We start from the raw sequence: 22,849 nt of genomic DNA, 5'->3' as shown, positions 1-22,849 counted from the left end.
CCTTCTCTGTTTCATTCCATTTCAATGCCTTTTGAATGAAAACAAACATTTTTAAAAGAAGATGGAGAAAGAGAAACAAAAGTTGCACATAGCAACAGCAAAGAAAAGAAAGAGCCTGGGAAAGTCTCCTTGAAACCTGACTAGAACAGTAGTGAAGTCACCAACTTTAAAAGACCTGCACACTGGAAATGCACCATTTTTTAATGGCTGTGTTGTTGATGGACTGGAAGCTCCAGATTCCTGCAGAAGAGTGGGAAGAAAGATTGTAGAGATGAAAGGGTATAGAGAACTCAGGAGAAAATGGACCTCTGAATCCACTAAGCAGGGTGCATATGAGCACAGAAACTGGAGCAGTAAGCACAGGGCCTGCATGGGTCTGCACCAGGTCCTCTAAGTGTGTGGTGTGGCTGTTAGGTGAGATTTTGTGGATTCCTCAGGCTGAATTCCAGATACTAGAAGCCATGCATTGGTTGAGGCATATTTGGATCCAGAGAATTGGCTGGTAAGCCCAGAACCCTGGTAGTTATATAAGTCTGAGTAATATTTTAGAAGAAACTAAGGATTATTCCCTGACTTCTGCCAGTCCCAGGATATATAGTAAGCCAGTCACCATGAAATCACCATTCAGGATGCAGGAGAGTCTGGCTAGTACTCAGGAGATGCAGTGAGGGCAGGCAGCTGAGTCAGCACAGGCTGTGCTATAGAAACAGATGTAGTGATGGTGAGAAAACAAAGTACACTGCCAGAGAAGGCTGGTTTCAAACGTGTGAAGCCTGTACCTGGTACATGCCAGAAAATCAGGAGGGCATGCAAGGACCAGCCATGGCTGATTCAATCCCCTTTAGGTCCAGAGCTGGGGTGAGGAGTAGGCATTTTACATGCTAAACTTCTTCCCAACCATCGTATAATCAGATGGAATTTCATTCTGGATATTTTCATGCTGATGTGATCCAGCTTTGAACTTAGGACAGATGTATGATTATGAGTACAATTGAGATATTGGCTCTGAGTCAAGTTCTTACAGGGAGAGGTACATGGACAGGCTATGGGGAAGGCAGATTTCTCTTGAAGGCACTGGGCATTTTCTCTCTAAAATGGAGGAACTCCTGCGGGTATTGATAATCTGAGATTCACGGATGTTCTCTCAGTTCCAATCCCAGGATGTCATCTTCCAGATAGACTTTTTCCTGATGCTCCATGGGGTCTCTAGGGGATCCTAAGCCAAATTCTTCCTGATGTCAGTACTTTACAGAACCAACTCAAAAGATATGATTTGTGTAATAGATTCCCATGATGAGTAAGTAAAGCCTAGGGGAAGAGAGACGGCAGAAGGGAAGGAGCGTTATGGAAGTGATTGGCACCCCTATGAAGAAGGTCCCTCCCTGCAGGAGAAATCTTCACCAGTTCTGCATGAAGGGACACAGTATGAGAATGGCTAGCTCTAGAGGAAACCCTTGCTGGATAGAGAAGATGATGTTTCAGTGTTCTCAGATTCCAGATGGGAGAAATAAATACAGTCGGGGGTGTCGTGTCAACAGCAATTCAAATGGCCAAGACAGGAGCTCAGCCTATTTTAACCTGAGTAGAGAGAGAAAATAGACTTTTTTTTAGTATACTGAAAAGAGAACAGGGGCATAGCAATAACAAACCCACTGTGTGCCATCACAGGATTTTTGGTATCATCTGAACAGAAGAGTCTCCTAAATATCCAAGATAGTAAACATAACTAAACAAAGCCATTTGTTTGATGATAATATTTATATTCACTATGTTATTATTCCCTATGAGTGATTCATTTGAAATCATAGCCTCTCAGAAAACACGATGTTGCTAATACCAATGACACAGAGCTTAAGTGCAGAGGTTCACAAGGATCTCACTCCAAAAACCTGAAATCATAATAAGACCTTTAAAACCAGGTGAAAAGTAGATTGTGACGTAGACAGAGGGAAGGTTTTTGTGAGATCATAAACTCTCCTTAAAATTGGGACCCCCCCCCAAAAAAAAGGAACACTCTTGCCAGTTGTGGTGGTACCTGTCTTTAGTCCCACCCAGCATTTGGGAGGCAGAGGCAAGTGGATCTCTCTGAACTTGAAGCTAGCCTTGTCTATCTACATGATGAGTTCCAGGCCAAGCAAAGCTATAGAGAGGCCAAGACCCCTGTCACAAAGATAAAAAGTTAAAGGCGGCACTATGTGCTCTGTGTTAATAGTGTGGACTGGAGAGCATTATTCAGTTCATTTGCCCCAGGTCATACCACTGTTCAGTTCCACCAGGCATAAATTTTGCACCTTTCAGTCTTCCTTTACTGTAGACCTTGAGTAATTGGTAGATGGAGGTAACATTTGCATGTGCCTTCTCTCCTTTAGTCCAAAGGAGAAGAAGAATTCCATTATGGCTAAGCCTCAACTAATGTAGCATTAAAAAATACAGAAACTTTATTGTTACATACACTAAGTCCATTTAGTATCTCATACCCATAGATGGTTTATGGATGACATCTTGGGGTTGGATAACCTATCATGGTAGGGGGAGTGAGAGTCCATTTTCTCCATTTGTATTTCTCATCTGAAAATGTTTCAGAATGCCTAAGGTCTCCTGAATATTACTTTGGTTCCAACTCCTATAATACTAAGGTTCTGCACTCAGATTTGTCTGAGAGTTACCCATCTAACTCTTAACTCATGTCAAATTCAAATGTTTGACTTGGTCCCTTTCAGGTGACACTGGACAAAGAAAGCATGATACTGGAAGGCTGGCTGTAGCTCGTGGCTGCCTCCTCCAGATTGGTGAATCTGGTCTATAACTCACCGAAGTCTTTGTAACTGCAAAATCATTTTCTACCTCACATGACTACCTGGGCATAGTGACTGGCTGCCTAAAGACACAGACTTCATCTTCTTGCATATAACATTGTTGATGAGATGAGTAAAGATTTGGTACACAATGTAGTCCCCATCATTCCTCACCATAACTTTCTCTAACTGTGTTGTCATAAACTCTACTTTCTCCATATTGACATTAAATCAGAAGACATTGAAACTTGAATCACAGTGCACCTTAGATTGATTCAAATAATAGGCCACAGGACCATGCCAGATGGGAGGAGGAATATGTGGTAGCCACACTGGGGATCAATGTGGCTTAGACAGAATGATGACCCCACCCACAGCAATGGGGCCAACATTCTCCTTTCACTATAAGGGAAGATGTAGTCCTCATCATGGTTATGGATGTTGGATCTTCTCTGGTGCTCTCCTGAGGTATGAGAAGGAAAGGATGGGTAGGTGAGAATTTGTGCGACAGACTGCTTGCAGGTTTTTATGAACCATGGAAGTCCTCATGGGAAGATTCCTTGACTTTAATATATGCTGCAGAATCATCTTACAGGAACTGGTGCTGCCTCTGGCATTTGCTGGAATTATTGCCAGTATCACCTTGCCTGCTAAGGTTAGGGTTTGTGTAGCCCCAAGTATCATGATCATTCTTGAGAGCATCCAAGCATTGTAGGCATCACATGGTTGATCTTTAGAGTACAGCAGTAGGAATAGATGCCATCGTAAGTATGTCAGGTCTCGGGCCCCTAGGCACCTGAAAAGTGCACTTATTACTGTCTGTTGCAGTGATAAAACACCAGAAACAGATCATGGCATAATATATACATTTGAAAATTAATTTTGAAATCTTAAAATATGACATTTTACTCTCAGCTAAGAAAGCCCTGACATGAGGGGCTGGTTCTTGCAAACCACCAAATTAACTATTTGTGAAACAGGAAACATGGGAGAGTTGAGTAGAAAACCAGAAGTTAAAAGAGCCTGGAGACAACTGACAAGAAATTTAAGCAGAAAACTATTATATTTGGACAGAGCCAGGTAACAAGACAGATGAAGTATCTATCAATGAGGAATTTTCTGGTTGTGCTTTCCTGTGGGGCAACTGAACCTCTTCCTGTAGCCAGTCTTTGCAGGATAGAGAAACATGTCACATTTGCCATGCAAGTGATAAAGGGAAGATCTTTTATCACCCCAAATCCATATTTCCACAGATGTTTCTGTCAACTTAGCCACATCCCAGCCCTGAAGAGGCATAGAGAAGAGAGACTGTGTTGTGTGATCACAGACCTGGGAAAGGGGCTGAAATATTGACTACCAAGTAGATTTCCATCCTGCAAGTGTCACAGTGGTGCCAGAATGGCAGCCCTTACTCAGACATCCTGTAACACATCTTATGTCACCCCAGAATAAATGTCACCATCAGACTTGACCATTGATTGTAGTTTGGAAATGGTCAGGGAGGCAGAATTATAGACAGAAATCAGACTCAATCTGGGAATGATAAGCATCCAACTCATTAGCAGATGCTTACACTATTATAAAAATGTTAGTTAATCTGTGTATGTGGTCAGAGTGGTATATGTGAATGTGTGATGTGTGTGTGTGTGTGTGTGCAAACGTGTGTGTCCATGTGTGCATGCCAGGCCTTCATCGCTCTGCCCTTTTCCCTTGAGATATAGTCAGTCTCTCATTAATCACCATAAATCTCTCATGAACTCACCATTTCAGCTATAGTGGCTGACCAGAAAATTCAGTAAATCCTCCTGCACACATACACACACACACACACACACACACACACACACAACTTTGAGATTACAGATGTGCATTTTCCCATCCCTGCCATTTATGGGGGTACCAGAGAGCAAACAGATCCTCATGTTTGTGTAGAAAGCAATTTTACCTACTGAACATATCTCCAGTCCCCTATAGCATGGTTTTGGTATCTATGATGACAGAAGCCACTTTTACTCAATGTCCTAGTGTTTCCTGCAGTTGAGTGTAATGACAAATGTGATTTGCAGCAGGAACCTTACTGGGAGCAGTGAGGGAAGCCTCACACCAGCATGCCCTGAGAGTCAGTGATACCTCATGGTCTTAGACCTCTTAGAAAACAAGCTGATTTTCTATAAGATATTCCAGGCTATGGATGGCTAAATGTGTTAATGCCAGGATATAGTAAAAAAAAAAAATTGTTTTAGGAAGAAAGGAAGTTGCTGAACCATTTTAGGAAACACTAAGAGTGGACTTGTTAGAAATAGAATAAGGCTACTGAATGGGAAATACTTGTCCATTATCCTTCAAAAGGATTCCGATATAGGCACAAACATTGAGCCATGTGCCCTCACATCTTAGAAGCTCATTGTTTGGGATGGCCACACAGACTCCATCTTCCTTTCCCACGCTTTACAGTCTGAATACCCTGTGTCTCTTGGGTCCTCAGATATCTGTCAATATGTGGCCAGGAGAGATATAGGTTTTTACATAGTGCTAGGACTCAAACCCATGACCTCTGGCAGCAAAAGGAAGCACTTCCCCAACTGTTAATCCCAGCCCAATTAATTTACTTTTGTGCTGGAAAATGAGTAATGAATTGTTGGGGATCAAAAACCCCTGGAATCTCAGTCTCTATCCTGTCCCTGGGCCATCATCTATTAACTAACACTGTTTCTTCTATCTTGCTTCTGTTGACTCGGGACACTTTACAATAGGGGCTCTTGGGACATTTTACATTGGGGACATTCCTTTGGTGTCAATGTATTACTAAGCACCAATTTGGCCTGTGCACCTGAGCAAATACCGTTTGTGGTCTTCAGCTTTATAAACCCTCCATTTCCCAAGAGTAAATGAGACTAGAACAGAATTTTTGTCTTGTCTCTTTCCTTCGTGTCTCCTGATCTCAAATTTGTCATTGTTTAAGACATGCAGGTCAGGGCAATGAATAGGACCTTACATACCTGAACAACATGGGTGTTGTGGTGAAGGTCCTATTCTAGCTGTTCTCAACAAACAGAGTTTCTGGGAGTATTGAAAAAGAAACAATGGCATATATGAAAAAAACAATGGCATGTATTCTTCCTCTGTTGGTCATTTCAATACATATATTAAGGATCTCAGTGAACTCTGCGGGAAGCGGATGAGGCTGCATGGGCCAAGATGGCGCCCTGGCCCATTACCAGGCCCCGTGAAACCCACATGTTTACTGCCTTGCCCAAACATGCGCAGTGAAACTGCCCCAAGTAAAGCAGAAGCTACTGTATAAGAATAGCCCCTTCCCCAAGTAAAAAGGAAGGAAGCTGCGGAAGCTGCGTGAACCCGTCTTGGTGTCCATGTCATTCTTGTCTCTGCGGGTTGGAGACTGCAGCAAGTGGTGACCCATACGGGGAAATTTTGGTAAGCAGGGGTAAAAAAGCATAGGCCTGACAGGCTCCCCAGAAAAAAGGGGACAGAGCACCAAGGTTCTCAGGAATAGAGACGAAGGGAATTTCAGCAACATGGGTTCAACTGCGTCTAAAATTAAAGTAAAAATGGTGTTGACCTAGCTTCTTAAAAGAAGCGGTATTAACATGAAAGCAGAGACGGTGGAGAGATTTCTGGACACCCTCTCCAAGGAAGCCCCATGGTTTTTAGAGGAAGGGTATATTAATCAACAGTGCTGGGAGCGTTTGGGAAGGGATCTCCAAGCTTTTGATATGAAGAACCCTCTACCTGTAGGGATGTTAGCCATCTGGAACTTGGTCAGGGCATGCTTGAGGGACACCAGTGAAAAGTACAATGCTGAAATAGAGGAATGAGCAGCAGCACTTGAGGAGGCTAAGGAGATTGCTTTTTAGAGTAGCAGCCGAAAATCTAAACAGCTTAAACAAGAAACCAAAGATAATAAAGCGAAGAAGGAATCTAGCTCTGAAGGGTCTACTAGTGACAGCAACGGGACTGATAGTGACAGTGACATCTGTAGTCAGATGTCCTGCTTGAGTTTGAGGCGTGGTAGACTGCCTGAACCATCAACCCCTCTGTTGCCTTCTCCTCCCCCCATAAAGATGAGGGAGACAAAAGGGGAAAATGTAGTCTTTATGCAGAAATCTGGAAAAATGTGCCCTCCATTGCAGGGGCCTTCCCAGTATTTCAGGATCAACAGGGGCAATGGTATCATGAACCCCTGGGTTGGAAGGTTATACAAAGATTGAAGGAAACAGTTTCGACTTATGGGGTCCAGGCTGCCTTTACCATAACTCAGGTTGAGTCCCTACAGCTGTACTGCATGACGCCTTTGATCGGAAGAACCTGTGCAAGGCCATTATTTTGGGAGGAGGTTATTTAACATGGAAGGCTGCTTATATTGAGCATGTCGTTGAGCAGGCTGCGGCTAATGCTGCCGCTGGACTCCCCAATGCAGCCTGGAATGTTGACATGTTAATGGGGCAAGGGAATTTTGCCAACAGTCAAACAGGTTATCCTATATAGATTTATGAGCAGATTAATAACTGTGTTCTTAGAGCTTGGAAGATGCTATCAGGCACTGGAGACCTTGGGGTCAGCTTGTCTAAGGTGATACAGGAACCCAATGAGAAGTTTGCAGACTTCCTAGCACCATATGCCCTTATAAGAGCAAACCACTGGATTTATGGCTAAAGGTTTGCTGAGATGTGGTGGACACTCCACTGACCAACCAGGGGTTGGTGGCAGCCATAGTTCAGGCTCAAAGGCAGACTCCTCGTCAGGGTGGATGGCAAGGGGGAAACCAGGGAGGATGCTTCTCTTTCAGGCAGCCAGGTCATTTCAAGTGAGACTGTCCTAGTAAAGGAAGACAGGAGATTCAGACAGGTGTGTGGCAGCCCAAGTTATGTCCTCGCTGTCATAAAGGAAGTCATTGGGCCGGAGAATGTCAATCCAAGTGGGATGTAGATGGTCACCCCCTAACTTCTCACTCCACAGGCGCTAGGCCAAAAAACGGAGTGTGGGGCCCCCAGCCTCAGGGCCCACAAATATATGGGGCCATGCAGCAGACTCCCACACCATGGCCAAACCTTCAACACATTCCCTGGTGAAATCATCTACAGGCGTCCCCAGAAGAGCCACAACAGGAAGTGCAGGACTGGACATCTGCGCCACCACCAGACTCATATTAACCCCAGAAATGGGTGTGCAGATGATTGCTTCAGACTTTAAGGGTCCTTTGCCAAAAACCACAGTTGGCCTCTTATTAGGACGTAGTTCAGCAGCCATTAAGGGATTAATTATCCATCCTGGTGTCATTGATCCTGACTATGAGAGAGAGGTTACGATCATGGTTTCCTCCCCCAGAGGGGTGTCTGCCATTTCCCCTGAAGATAGAATTGCTCAAATTTTGCTTTTGCCTAGATTTTGGAGCAATTAGTATTTGCTTCCTGCATTACTCATATGTCAGGAATGTGTGTAACCTCTGTTCAGTATTAGAATTTTTCCAGAGCTGCAAATCTGTCACATGCGATTGGTGTGATGCTGCTAGGAAATTGGAGTCATGATCTCGACACAAAGATGAAGGAATTACAAGCATCAATTGTTGCCTTGAACAACACCCATGTGGAGATTGCAACTGCAAAGCAATGGCTGGAGATCATCCAGGGAACTGTGGGATTCTTAAAAAATTGGGGAGGGATGGCCTTTTGGGCACTCCTGCTGACTGTTGTATGTGGAGGAATGCTTTGGTGGATGGCACATATGCGAAGGTGGCACAAGACTGATAAACGACCCTTAGTGCAGGCGATGGCAGCCTTGGAAGCAGGAACATCCCCCCATTGTTGGCTCAACATGCTGGATCAGTAATCAGTGACAGGTAAGACCCTCACATGCGCATACCAACCTAAGACAGGATGGCAAAAGTGAGCTCGTCACTCCCATGATGGGTAAGGATGTGGCACGAAAGGGGGCAAACTAAGACAGATGCTGATCCCAGAGCTTCTAATAAAACAAAAAGGGGAGATGCGGGAAGTGGGTGCGGATGCATGGGCCAAGATGGTGCCCTGGCCCATTGCCAGGCCCCATGAAACCCACATGTTTACTGCCTTGCCCGAACATGCGCAGTGAAACTGCATGCATAAGCTGCCTGCCAAATTAGATTATTCCTCGTGATTCGGATCTGTCAGCATATCTGTGACCAACCTGAGCTCATGTCTGGAGCATGTGTGATTCTGATTGGATGAGGTGGTGTGGAGTGAGATGAGGTCAGTTGCTGATACTGTATAAATATAGCCCTTGCCCTAAGTAGAGGAAGCTGCAAGTAAAGCAGAATCTGCTGCAGCTGCGTGAACCCGCCTTGGTGTCCATGTCATTCTTGTCTCTGAGGGTCAGAGACTGCGGCAAACTCTGGGAGGTGGTTCAGGAAAAACAATAAATAAGAAGAAAAAGTAATGGAAGAAAAGAATCAATGGTCTCCATATGCAAAGCCTCCAAGCTGGTGACCACACTGCTTTAAGAAAAGAAAGAGGACAGAAGAAGTTCTGATTCCTGATGTTCAAGTTCCTTAAACATGGGTCATGCAGGATAAGAGCTACACGAAGAGTATCTTCACAGTTGTATGAAATATGCACTTACATGCAAATTCTAAAACCTTCAAAGGCCATCAAGATGCCTAGGAAGCAAGAAAGACAGAGTTGAGTAGGGTGGGACATAATAAGCTCAGCCAGTATCTGTGAGTCTGGGCATGCAGATGAACAGAGACAGGGAAGTCAGTCTGTTATTAAAGTGAGAGTGGCTCCATCCATTATGGAAATATGACTAGTAACACCACGTTCAGAGAATGTGATGCGTGAACTGCTTTGTAGATGGCCACAGTTGGCATTGGAGTCAGTGTTTCCCTTGGCTGACTCCAAGTGGCATGATATTTCTGGAGCTCCTTTCTTCATATGAGTTTGCAAGGATAACCGGTGTGTTCCTCTCGTCTCCTGTCTACTTGCTGAGGAACCTGTGTTATACATGTTGCCACAGAAGTTTTTTATGATAATGTTCTCAGATCCAAAATGTATTTATTTTTACTTGGCTTTCTTTAGACACTGTCACGAACTAAAGCTACTCCCATGGCCATGGAATAGAGCATAGTAATAGCTCATTGTCTATACAAAATTCAGATACGAACAAAATCTCCGCCCTGGTTGATAATGTCTTTGCATCCAGAGAAGCCACTTCAGACCCTGGAGTTCTGATGCTTTTTTGATTTCAAACTGTACCTCAGGAGATAAAGGAGAGGCGACCTTAGATTTGGTTGCTTACTGTATACCTGATCACCAGCACTGACATAGCTGCTCACCATGCAGAAGAGTCTTTTGTGTCAATGAGGTGCAGAGGAGGGTAACTTTGTAGCCAGCACAGGCTGGGAGAATGAACCTGAAGTTATGAACACAGGCAGGGCAAGTCAGAGTTGAGGTGCTTAGTGAGACAAGACATTGACACAGGCCCGGGTTTGTCTTTTTTCTCTTGGATTTATCTTTTATCAAAATTAACACACATGAGCTTGAGACAATTTGATGAATAGATGGATATTAGGTCTCCTCTCTGCTACACTCCTGTGGATATTTGAATATTTTTCATTTGAAAATTGTTAATAAATAAAAGCAAAAATTGTGGTATGGGGCCAGTAAGATGGTTCAGTAGGTGAGGGTGCTTGTCACCCATCCTGACCATCTGAGTTCTATCCAAAGAACCTAAATGTTGGAAGGAGAGAACTGAGTCCTGCTACTTGTTTTCTGATCTTCACACATATGCCATGGCATGGGTATACCTGCCATACATAAGTAGGGAAACACAAAATAAACACATGTAAAAAAGAATTGTGTTATAATGGATGAGTTTTTGCAAGGATGGTCATTATAATTATAATTTGGAGGCCATTCCCCTTGATAGGTGCCATGGTGGTTTGATCTTAGCAACATTTCACATAGTTTACACACCACTAGGAAAGTGCTATAGTCCTGTGGAGGAATTTCTTCAAAGACAAGATTTCCATTAAAGAGTCAAGAAGTATTTGGAAAGAGCAGAAATAAAAGTGAAAACTTTAGCTCTGGATGTATTGCCATCTAGAGCAACTGGCCTCAAATCTGGGGCCCCTCTGAAACACTACTTGTTGAGTACAGAGAGTCTACCAAGACTCAACACAGCAGGTGGAAGGTGCTCATGGGCAGTTATGCCAGCCTAAAAAAAGGATGTATCCTAAGCACACAAAGGAAAACTTGTGTCTTTCCACAATATCAGAATCTACTGAGTAACAAATTCACAAGTTGTAGAAGTTTCAAAGGCAGGAATTGTCAGACACTCCCATTTTAACTGGTAACTACTGCTGGGGTGAACAGCTTCAGTTATTTCAATTTCAGTTACAAATAATAAGTGATCAGCCATATAGTAGACAGTAAATACCACTCTCTCTGCTATCTCTCAATTTTTATCTTTCTTTTCTTCTCTCCCTTTTCTTTTCATATATATGTAATTTCTCTGTGCTTGGTTGAGAGCTATCCACAGGTCATCCAGTGACATTAAACATTAAAAGTTTCAGAGTCAACAGTATACTTCAGCTTCAAAAGAAGGAGAGTAGAAATAGCAACAGAGTATGCAGTGATGAGAGAAGAATGGGAACCAAGATGCAAAAGAGTTAGCAAAACAGCTTAGGTGTGAGATCAGAGCTACAGACTTGGGCCCAGTTGCAGAGGCAAAAGGAAAGGACAAAGTCCAGATGAAGGACTACGCAGACACATGAATATCAGGTTCAATGAGGAAAAATACAGGCAGATGGCAGTGGATATGGCCATGTCAATGGCAGGGACTAAATCAAGTTGAAGCTCTAGTGATAGTCAGAACTTATCCATCTGTTGATCCTCAAAATATACAGTAGAAGACAAGGGGAAAGCTTGGCAAGAAATCTCCTAGATGATATTTTCTGACAGTTTGTGATAGTTTAGACTATTTTGTCTCCATGCAGGGCAGAGATGAAAATCAGGTCTTAAACAGAGTATAAGACAAATGAATAATGTACTGAGTATAGTCTTTCCACTTGAACATGCAGGGACAGAAACTGTAATGGAGAGAAAAAGAAGTCCTCCTCCTACCCTCCATCGTGTGGTAGGTTTACTTTAACTTCAGTATTTCCAATAACATAAACTCAATATCCACCGTTTAGTAATGATGCAAACCAGGACATTTTGTTGGAGGGCAAAGGATGGCCTGGCTCCATCTCCCATGGCCATAGAACTAAAGGATTTTTGTGTATAGTAATCTGAAATGACAAGACTTTCTCAACAATAGTACTAACATCAATCCCTGTCTTATGAGACCTGGGGATTCTAATGGGAAATCAGACAAGGATCCTGTGGGACAGTTGTGATGAAGCTTCTTCCTTGGTGGCCTGTAGGATCGAGCCCTGGGATACAGTGGACACAGAACATCTTACAGCATCTCAGTGACAGATGGGAGCCATACCCTTTAATCCCATTAGTTGAAGTTCAAAACTAAAGGCATTGAACACCTTGACTGTAGAGATGATGAGTCTGTAAAAGCCAAGTGTTGATACAGAATTTTAGGGCCCAAATCTCAAGACCATTAACAAACCCTATATAAATTCCTAACTAGTTAAAGCCAGTGTCCATACCCCAGAGAACCACATATTCCTCAAGGTATCATTTTCTCTGTTATTATTGATGATTGCTGTTAAGAGTAAAAGGTCTTTGTCATGGGTTGGATGTGATATGTCCTGTGCTGTCTCATGTGTTTGGACATTCGGTCCCCTTAGGCAGCCCTGTTTGAGTAGTTAGGGAAACCTTGGATGTGTGGCCTGCTGGGAGGCAGTGCGTCCTTAGGAGACCTGGGAGATTGTTAATGCACTGAAACCAGTTGCCTCACGCTCTGCTGCCAGTGCCAGCAGCTGAGCCCTCCATCATGCTGTGCCTGAACCTCTGAAAGCCTGAGCCAAACCAACCTCTGCCTCTTAGAAGCTGTTTAAAGTCATGGATTTGGGAAGAACAATGAAAAGGTGAAACTGGTAAAGAGTTTTTAACTTTAGATGTGTTTAGGTCACGGTCCCATGAGCTCACAAGGAGTCATTGTGAGAAGTGCTAATCCCATGTACAGCAGCAGCTGGGCCTGAATCTGGTCCTTATACTGCTGTAAGCTAGCTGCTTGTTGGCTAAGAGCAGTTGGACTCGGAATTGTGTTCTGAGGCCTTTAATTTTTATTTCCCATATTTAGAATTGAACATCTGTGATCCCCACGGACCTGAACATAGAGAGTTTGTTTCCTGGTGGGTTGGTGTTGGGGTAGGGGTTTGGATTTACTGTTCATAGTTTTAGATTTAGTTTGTGTATTTGCTTTGGGTATTTTTTTATCATCCATTTTTATATTATCCTCTTTTCATTTATCTTTGACATTTTGCACATTGGTTTTTAAGACTTTGTTGCTATGTATATAGTAACATAAAAAAGTAATAAAATAAGAAGTTTGACTATGTCATGCCCTTGGATCCTATTCATCAGCTTTGTTACTTCTCATAGTATTTCCTTTTGTTTTTATATTTCCCATCCTAGCAAGAATCTTCTACTGCACCATGCAACTCATGAGACAAACCTGCTTTTGGCAGTGTTGAAGGACAGCACATTTCCCCATGGCATCACAGGCCTCCATTCCTTTGATTCTCATTAATATGAGTTTAAGGAAAAGGGATCTGCCACATTGCCTGTGGAGATGGGGAGATTTGAGGTAGGCAGAGTCATGTAGAATTTGAGGGTCTGAGTGAAAAGGACATCAAAAAAAGCCTGTGTGTTCACTCTCTAGTGAATAACCATGTCTCTCAGTGAGGTCAGCACAAAGCCCTCTGAGTCCATTCAAGTTTGATGTTATTGCTGTTCTCATGATAGTCAAAATGACCTCCTTAAAGTCTGAATGACAGAGGACTCACCCCATCTCCTGTTTCTGAATTTGTGGATTATAGAGAGGGTGCTGTTTGTGGAGGTTAGGAAACACCCGGGCAGTGAAAGCCAGAAGGAGAAATTGGTTCATTCACAGAACTGAGACCTGCAGAAGCCACAGAAGCAGCTGCTTCAGACCCATTTTCTCAAGTCTCCAGCTGTGCTGTCCAGGTTCACTGAGAGCCAGGGACTAAGTAAAACTTATGTACTGGATGTTGTTTCTCAGGAAGTTGGTTGTGGTCATGAGAAAAGTAAATCTATTCTGGTAGATACAAAGCAAAAATAAAAAAAAAAATCTTTTGCTTGTGATTAGCATGATTGGTTACTTTTTTGCAATGATGTCACTGGAGCCTTTGTGAGGACTTGCAGACCCTGCCCATTGAAGACACTGGCTGGGTCTGGGTCTTGTCCTCACACTGCAGACAGAGAAGCTGTTGCTTGGTTGGCTGAGTATCTGGACTCAGACATTGGGCTACATAGACTTTGATATTATTGATCACTTGGAGACAGACATAGTTGATCTGGTTTCAGCCCAAGGGGCTGAGTTTGTTTCCTGATCTGTTTGACCTACTGAATTTGAGTTTGTTTCCTGGTTTATTCATTTTGATATATATTTCTTCAGTGGTTTTTGGATTAATTTTTGCTTTTACTTTTGTTTTTTATTTTCTAGCACCCGTAATTTTGTTCATAAATGAGCATAGTTCTTTGACATTTTTAAATTTAATTTTTCAGATTTTAAACACTTTGCTAGTATGAAATAGTTGTTGAAAATAAGGAATTTCATCAGTGTACACTTTGAATACATTTCCACTATTATTATGTTCTCCAAGCTTTGATGAACATAAAAGTTTGCCTATCCTATTACTTATGTTCTGGACTCGCCATATCCTATCCCTCCAAAATGGAAAAAATGCCACGTCCACTAAAGACAGCCCATTGGAGGGTCAAACAAAGGGTACCTGTAACCTCCCCCCTCAGCCTGAAACCTGGCTGAACAAATTTCACTGTTAGCACGAAGAGAGCCTCTGGGGTGGAGCCTGCCACCCTATCATTCTGCCATTCCCACTGCTACTGCCTGCCGCCTAGCTGTTCCAGAGCTATCATGAGGTCACCTGAAACTGGACTCCAAGGATGATTTGGTGGGAATGGGCCCCTTCCCCTTCTTCATAATCCAGTGTCTGGGAATAGTAAAATTGAACCTTGAGCAGACTAGTTTTCTTAGTTCCATTCTCTCTTGCGCCGCCTAGCTCCCTCTTCTCTTCCAGATTCCAGGATGCCTCCCAGGCTAGAACCCAGACATGTGGGCCGCTGGCCAGCCGCAACAGGTACCATCTTTTATAAGTCCACCCATAGGTTTTTATGATAAAGGACTTGAGTATCAGTGTAGAGGTAATGATGTGTATAGTAGTGAGTTTTAGAGAATTCACAGTCATATCAAAAAAGCCATTAAAGCAGCCTGTAAGTTAACTCTCAAACTACTCCAGGGCATATCCCTAATCCAGGTCTGCAAAGAGTTCCTGAGTCTGTCCCATCTTAATATCATGCTTCCTGTTATTAAAGTCAAAATGTCCTCCTCAAAATTTGATGGGAAACACCTCAGACCTTCCTGTGTGTCTGAATGCTTGGTCTCTAGTTGTGCTGACTAGTTGGAAAGCTCATGAAACCCCAGTACCTTAGAAAGCTGGAGAAGTTGGGTGACTGGATGCATCAAGGCCCACCCAAGCCATGGGACCAGCTGCTTCTGACCCACCTTGACAACTCACCAGCTCTTCCAACTGCTATGCCTTCCCCCTCCTTTGAGAGCTTGGGAGAAGGGACACCTTTTGTTCCTTAGTTGAAAGTTGTTGAGTATTTGTTCGATGTCATGATAAAAAAAATAATGCAGTTCCTTGGGTTGTATAGATAAACTTCTTTAGGTATTCTCTTTTGTTACTGACACATCCCTTACAGTGACATCATGAAGAGCTTTGAGAAAAGGGATGGAAATTTGTTCATAGAAGACATTGCAGTGTTCTGGGGTTTGTCCTGATGCAGAGAAACTCTTATTGGATGGAGAGCAGATGGACTCCACCATGGGTCTTGATACACCTCGGCATTACTAGGCTTTTAGTCCTTGCTATTGCGAGTTTTACTTTCTGTTACTGTGGGTTTCATGATCTGTGTTTCCTTTTAATTCATGCACTCACTGCTCTTGTTTAAGTAACTGATTTTGGGTTTGTGTTCATTTTTTTTTCAATGGTCCTAATTTGTCTCTGTTCCTCCCAGTTCCCAAGACAGCTGCATCTTCTAATTCATTGCCTGCCTCATCCTATAGACATGGTAGTGAAGATTAGAGTGAATGGATTTGGCCATGTTGTGCCTGGTTACCAGGGCAGCCTTCTCCTCTGCATCTGGCAAAGTGGAGATTGTTGCCATCAGTGACCCCTTCATTGACCTCAACTACATGGTCTACATGCTCCAGTATGACTCTACCATGGCAAATTCAACAGCACAGTCAAGGCTGAGAATGGGAAGCTCATCATCAACAGGAAGGTTGTCACCATCTTCCAAGAGTGAGATCCCACTAACATAAAATGGGGTGATGCTGGGGCTGAGTATGTCATGGAGTCTACTGGTGACTTTACCACCATGGAAAAGGCCCAGGCACATTTGAAGGATAAGGCCAAAAGGGTCATCATCTCTGCCCCTTCTGCCAATGCATCCATGTTTGTGATGAGTGTGAACCATAAGAAATATGACAACACACTCAAAATTGTCAGCAATTCATCCTGCACCACAAACTGCTTAACCCCCTTGGCAAAGGTCATCCATGACAACTTTTGCATCGTGGAAAGACTCATGACCACAATTCATGCCATCACTGCCACTCAGAAAACTGCAGATAGAGCCCCTCTGGTAAGCTTTGGTGAGATGGAGGTGGGCCTGCACAGAATATCATCCCTGCATCCACTGGTGCTGTCAAGGCTGTGGCAAAGTCATCCCAGAGCTGAACAGGAAGCTCACTGGCATGACTTTCTGTGTCCCTATCCTCAATGTATCCATCATGGATCTGACATGCTGCCTGGAGAAACCAGCCAAGTGTGATGACATCAAGAAGGTGGTAAAGGAGGCATTCAAGAGGCAACTAAAGGGCATCTTGAGCTACACTGAGGACCAGGTCATCTCCTGTGACTTCAATAGTAACTCCCACTCCTCCACTTTTGATGCTGGTGTTGGCACTGCTCTCAGTGACAACTTCGTAAAGCTCATTTCCTGGTATGACAATGAGCATGGTTATAGCAACAGGGTGGTGCACCTCATGTACTACGTGGCCTCCAAGGCGTAAGAAACCCTGGACCACCCACCCCAGCAAGAGTACTATAAGCAAGAGAGAGGCCCTCGGTTGCTGAGGAGTCCCTGACCCAACACTGAGCATCTCCCTAAGAGTTTCTAGTTTCCATCCCAGACCCCCATAATAATGGGAGGAGCGTAGGGAGCCTTACTTTCTTGAGTAGCATCAATAAAGTTCACTGCACCCACAAAAAAAGGTCCTCTTTCAATAGTTTTGCTTTGCCATATTACCCTCTGCCTTTATGCTATTTTATTTTATTTTATTTTATTTTATTGCATTGCATTGCATTGCATTGCATTGCATTGCATTGCATTGCATTGCATTGCATTTAAAATCTTAACTGTGTAGAGTAAGGGATTTCCCTCTGGAACTGGGAAAATTTTTCATCTGCTCTGTTGCTGAAGCCCCTGTCATGTGCCTACAATTCTTCCCTTTTGATTAAGATTCCACCTACACAACTATGGCTCTAGGTAGGCTCAGCATCTCTGGAACTGGCATGCTACAGACAACCAACCTCATGTCCATGTATATTTTAGAAGATAACAGAAGTTTATTCTCTGTGGCTGAGCATGGCCTCTTCCCTTGACCTACTTAGCTGCTTGTTGTGTGATCTCCCAAAGAATCTATTTTCAGCTGTACATGTAGATTTTCATCAAGGATATTAAAATACATTGTGCATGTATGTGTGTGTACATGCATTTGTGCTTAAGTGTGTGTGTGTGTGTGCGTGTGTGTGTGTGTGTGGTGTGTAGTTTTTGGTATTAGGGTAATACTAGCTTTGTAGACTAAGAGTGGAATGCTCTTTTCTTGTCTCTCTGGTGAAACACCTTGAGGATTATTGATCTCCAATGTACTTTATGGCCAGTAGGTAAGATCCACTGTGCAAGCTCTTGGTCCTGGACTGTCCTTGTTGGAAAAGAGTGTATTACTCTTTCAATCTTGTACTCATATTGATCTCTTTACATTACTCATTATATATGTACTTTTAAAAAATATTTTTATTAGGTATTTTCCTCATTTACATTTCCAATGCTATCCCAAAAGCCCCCCATACCCTCCCCCGCCGACTCCCCTACCCACCCACTCCCCCTTTTTGGCCCTGGCATTCCCCTGTATTGGGGCAATATATGTACTCTTAAGATCATGAATCATACCTAAGATGTGGCAACATGAAGGCAAAAGTTGGTCCATGTTTAGTCACCTCTTATGCCAATGTTGGGGTCTGTTCTGTGGAATGAGCAATCTCTTTCTTTGAGGACATTCAACTCTCTGCAGTTGCCTAGAATTCCCATGGACCCTACTTGCCTCTACCATATGTCACATTTCAATAATGTCTGTCCTCTCTGGGTGATGCAATCAAGGGTTTGCCAATTTGTTCATCATTTCAATAGACCAGTTGTTTCTTTGCCCTTTGTTTCAACCTCTAAGAGTGAAGTTGTGTCCAGGTCTAATCTTCATAACTGCTTTGTAGTTGTAGTTGGGCTGGGTTTTTTGTTTGTTTGTTTTTTGGGGTTTTTTGGTGGTGGTGGTGGTGGTGGGTTTTTTTGTTTGTTTGGTTGGTTGGTTTGGTTTGGTTTTGGGGTTTTTTGAGACAGGGTTTCTCTGTGTAGCCCTGGCTGTCTTGAAACTCATTCTGTAGACCAGTCTAGCCTCGAACTCAGAAATCTGCCTGCCTCTGTCTCCAAAGTGCTAGGATTAAAGGCACTACTACTGTCTAGCATTGGACTGGTGTTTTGTTTGTTTTATTTTATTTTGTTTTGTTTTTAATCTCTGATCAGATGATGCACCATTATAATGCTAGAGATAGCTTTGGTTTTCATTATATATAAATTTATATTTTTATATATTTGTATGTATAAGATTCCTGTGCCTTCTCCTTCTCCTTCTCCTTCCCCTTCCCCTTCCCCTTCTTCCCCTTCCCCTCCTCCTCCCCTCCCCTTCCCCCTTCTCCTTCTCCTTTCGCCTTCTCCTTCTTCAATATTGTGGTGGTTCTATCCTCCACCTTTTGAGGTGAAGGACATGGCAGAAAATTTTTCATGCACAGATCTGAGTGATGCAAATTTACCATCAGCATCTAGTCAAACAGGGTGTTCCATCTCCAGCCTGGTGAACACTTTGCGTTTCCTTAGCCATATGATAGAGGAAAACTTAGACACAGCAAGAAAAACATGCTTTAATGATACCCTAGCAAGAAATGATATAGCTTACCAGAATAAACATCATTACATCCCTGGGCAAACAGTACCCAGTCAATAAAGTTGTTTGCGTGTCATATCATCCTCCCTCCGTTTCTCTTAAAGAGGAGATGGGGTGAATTGGCTCTGCCCACATTCATGGTGGCCTTAAAAAATGGCAACATTGTGCAGTAGGTAAATGACAGAAGTAGCAAGAGTTTCTGTAGGTCCGGCTGTCCTGATTTATACATACCAGCTTATCGTGAATTCTGCCCCACAGGATGACTGTGTGAATGTAGTGAGTACTAATACTGCAGAGGATAAGCACTTCTGTGTTGACACATCCAAGGGGACCCATGTGGAGGCTGAAACTGAGAAGATGGGAATTACCATCTCATTTAGTAACACATCTCTGGATATTTTGTTTTTCTTGGAGGACTCTGACAACAAACAGAACTCTGGACAAACTAATGTTATTGGTGTTATCTAGGGAATCTACCAAAAGGTAGATATGAATCACAATATAAGCGAACAGATAATATAATATTCTGCATAGACGGTCCCCAACAATAGAACTATGAATATGAAATTGGCAAGGACCATTGACATCTACCAAGGACCAGCCCCAGGAGGCACCCATAGCCTCAACAGGAACAGCAGAAAGTGATGGAAAGGGGTGAGGAGGCAGACTAGTCACCTGTTTAGCAGGATGTGTTTCTGCCTCCCACACCAAGTAGAAGAGACACAACATCCAAGTAAGGGATAGCAAACCATGGAAAATGGAATCCCAAGGAAAAAGAGTAGGCATGGCCACCAACATTCACGTAGGTATTTAATCTTTCCTTTACAAAGACACTTTGTCCCAACTATAGGACATGAACCTTAAGATGTCTGTGAGCCTAGAAGCTTTTCCACGGAATCCTGCTTATGTAGATTCTGAAGAAGTTAAGTGAGAAGCAGACTGTAGAGGATGTGACCAGGGCCTGGAGATGGAGGGAAGGAGGAGGGAGGAATGCTTGGTTAAAAGGAGGACAGGTTAGGTAGGGAGGAATCTTGTGGAGAGCTCTCGTACCTACCACACAGCAGCTCTATGCTAAGTCCTTCAGTGTCAATGTCACCAATAGAGTCTTTTGTGTCTTCTTTCAAGGGTTGACCATCAGGCCCAGGCGTGTGGTTCCTAAACCATGTGTTGCCCTGACTTAGTATAACAGCCACAGGAGGGAGCCAGGTCAGAAGAGGCAGTGTGCACAACCTGTTGTTTCCTCTCAGACACATCCAGTAACCAGGGCACAAACTCTCTACCCCTCATCTCCTCCAGGATGTGAGGTGTTAGCTCTCCACTTGCTATGATCATTGTTCCCAATGCACTAGTGCATGGACAGAGAAGTCACACACATAACCATCCTGCTATGAAGAGACAGCCATCCTGAGTCTGCAGTACACATGAGAGAACATTTCCCACACAGCTATATCCACTAGAAATGGTGAGAATTATGAAACCAACACAGCAGCTTCACATAGTTCCAGCAAGGCTGAGTGGAGGGCTACAATGGCTCTCCTCCTATTTCTCACTTCTGAGGTTTGGTCTCTGTGTTTTTCATTTTTAGGGATTTTCTATATTCATATTTATTTTATTTCTTTTCCTGAGAAAAGCTATGTCTGTGTCTTTTTAGGAAAATCCTAAAGTTAACTTTATCTGGTCCTATTTGGAAGTCTTCCTTACGGAGATGATCAAGCACAGATAAGCACATAGCTAGATGAGGCGCCACTACTCCAGGTATCTTCTTGGTATCTTCCCCTTAGCAAACTCAAATAATATAACTGGTACAGGGTAAACACAGATAACTGACAAGCTGAATGGCCAGGAGTTTACAGATTCAAGGCATCTTTAGTATATGCTCAGAGCCCTCTGAAAATGCAGTTTAAAGATAGAGAAACATACAGGGTACACCCCTGGAGGAATAGAACTAAGTAAATTAGATTAAATTTACTAAATTAAATCTTTCATACTTTGTAGCATAGATAATGAAACATATAGTAAAAGAAGCTAGGTTTTAGTATTTGTTGCTCATAAAGAGACTGGTTCAGATATTTTCTGTGCTGGGCAGTGGTGGCGCAAGCCTTTAATCCCAGTACTTGGGAGGCAGAGGCAAGGTGGTTTTCTGAGTTCAAGACCAGCCTGGTACAGAATGAGTTCCAGGACAACTGGGGCTATACAGAGAAACACTGTCTTGAAAAACCAAAAACCAAAACCAAAACAAACAAACAAAAAACCAAACAGATATTTTCTGTTTGTGTAGACTGTTTTCAAAGTAAAAAAAAATACTGCCAACCTAAAAACAGGCTGTCATATAATGCGTTTGATTTGTAGGAGACATTCTTTAGATTCCTTAAATTAGAGTTATAAGGCTGATAATAAAAATAAAATCTGCTCTATTTGTACTTTCTAATTGTGACTGAATTTGTAAGCCCTGACATGTAATGAAAAGTCAAACATATGTCCAGAGATAAAACTATATAATCTGTACTTCTTAGATAATGAGTCTGTCTGTGTTCTGTGTTCTGTGAAAGTGACCCGAATACTAGTCAGTCAGAGTAGCAAGATCACCCTGCCTGACTCACTCCTCCCTCTCTAACTCTCTGTCTCCTCTCAGGCCACCCTGTCAAATGGCCAGGGAAGGCCTCCTGGCAGGCTAATATCTAAAATATATAAAGAGCTAGAAAAAATTTAAAATAAAACAAAGTAGACATCAAGAAAACAATTGAATTAAAAATTAGGCCTATTCAAAGAATTCTCAAAAGAGTAAACTCAAATGGCTGAGAAGCAGTTAAAGTAATGTTCAATGTCCTTAGTCATTGGGAAATGCAAATCAAAACTAAGGATATATGAATATTCTTATGGAAACACAGGAGTTAGCAAACTAATTTCAAAATATCAATTTAAACAACAGGGAGTTTGAACAGAAGCACCACACATATATAGACAGTACTACTCCCAGACACCATGAGCTACTATAAAAATCACAGTGTAAGCATTAGATACCATCCTAGAAATTATTGGTCAGGGATCCCCCAGAAGTGTCCACAACAACACAGGCTATTGCCATCATCCATGGTTACTCATGATGCTGTGGCAGAAACAACACAAACTTTGACTGCAAGAAAAAAGTCAATCCTAAACTGTCCAGGAAATTCCCTGGTGTCCAGGTTTTATATTTCCCAGACTTTTGGGCAAGAAAATACATTAATGATCATACCTGTCTTCAACCCTGTATGCTACAGAACTGAGCTGCCAGGCAAGGTGTGGCAGGTCATACAGTAATTGCACAACTATTAGAACATAAGTAATGTCTTTCTGATTGAATATTCTACAGGAGAACATTTTATGCCTTATATTCTAATCCTAATAAGAATCTATGGCTTAGAGGGAGCGCCATCTTGGCTCCAGGACTCCACCGAGCTTAGTCTGTACAGGTCAGAGTGGGGACCACAGAGGCAGACAGCTTCTGGGACAGGCGGGAGCCACAGAGCCGCTGAGGCAGCACCCTTTTGGGGCCGCAGACATCCGGCACCCTCCCAGCC

The 22,849-nt window shown here is 42.9% G+C and overlaps 1 pseudogene; it reads left to right on the top strand.

Moving 5' to 3' along the window:
* Positions 1-16,390: 16,390 nt before the first annotated feature.
* LOC110312014 lies at positions 16,391-17,087 on the top strand (annotated as a pseudogene).
* The last annotated feature ends 5,762 nt before the right edge of the window (positions 17,088-22,849 follow it).

The sequence above is a fragment of the Mus caroli genome, chromosome 16 (assembly GCF_900094665.2).
Source record: "Mus caroli chromosome 16, CAROLI_EIJ_v1.1, whole genome shotgun sequence".
Classification (NCBI taxonomy): domain Eukaryota; kingdom Metazoa; phylum Chordata; class Mammalia; order Rodentia; family Muridae; genus Mus; species Mus caroli.
The sequence above is the reverse complement of the archived record's forward strand: the minus strand, read 5'-3'. Positions and strand labels throughout refer to the sequence as shown.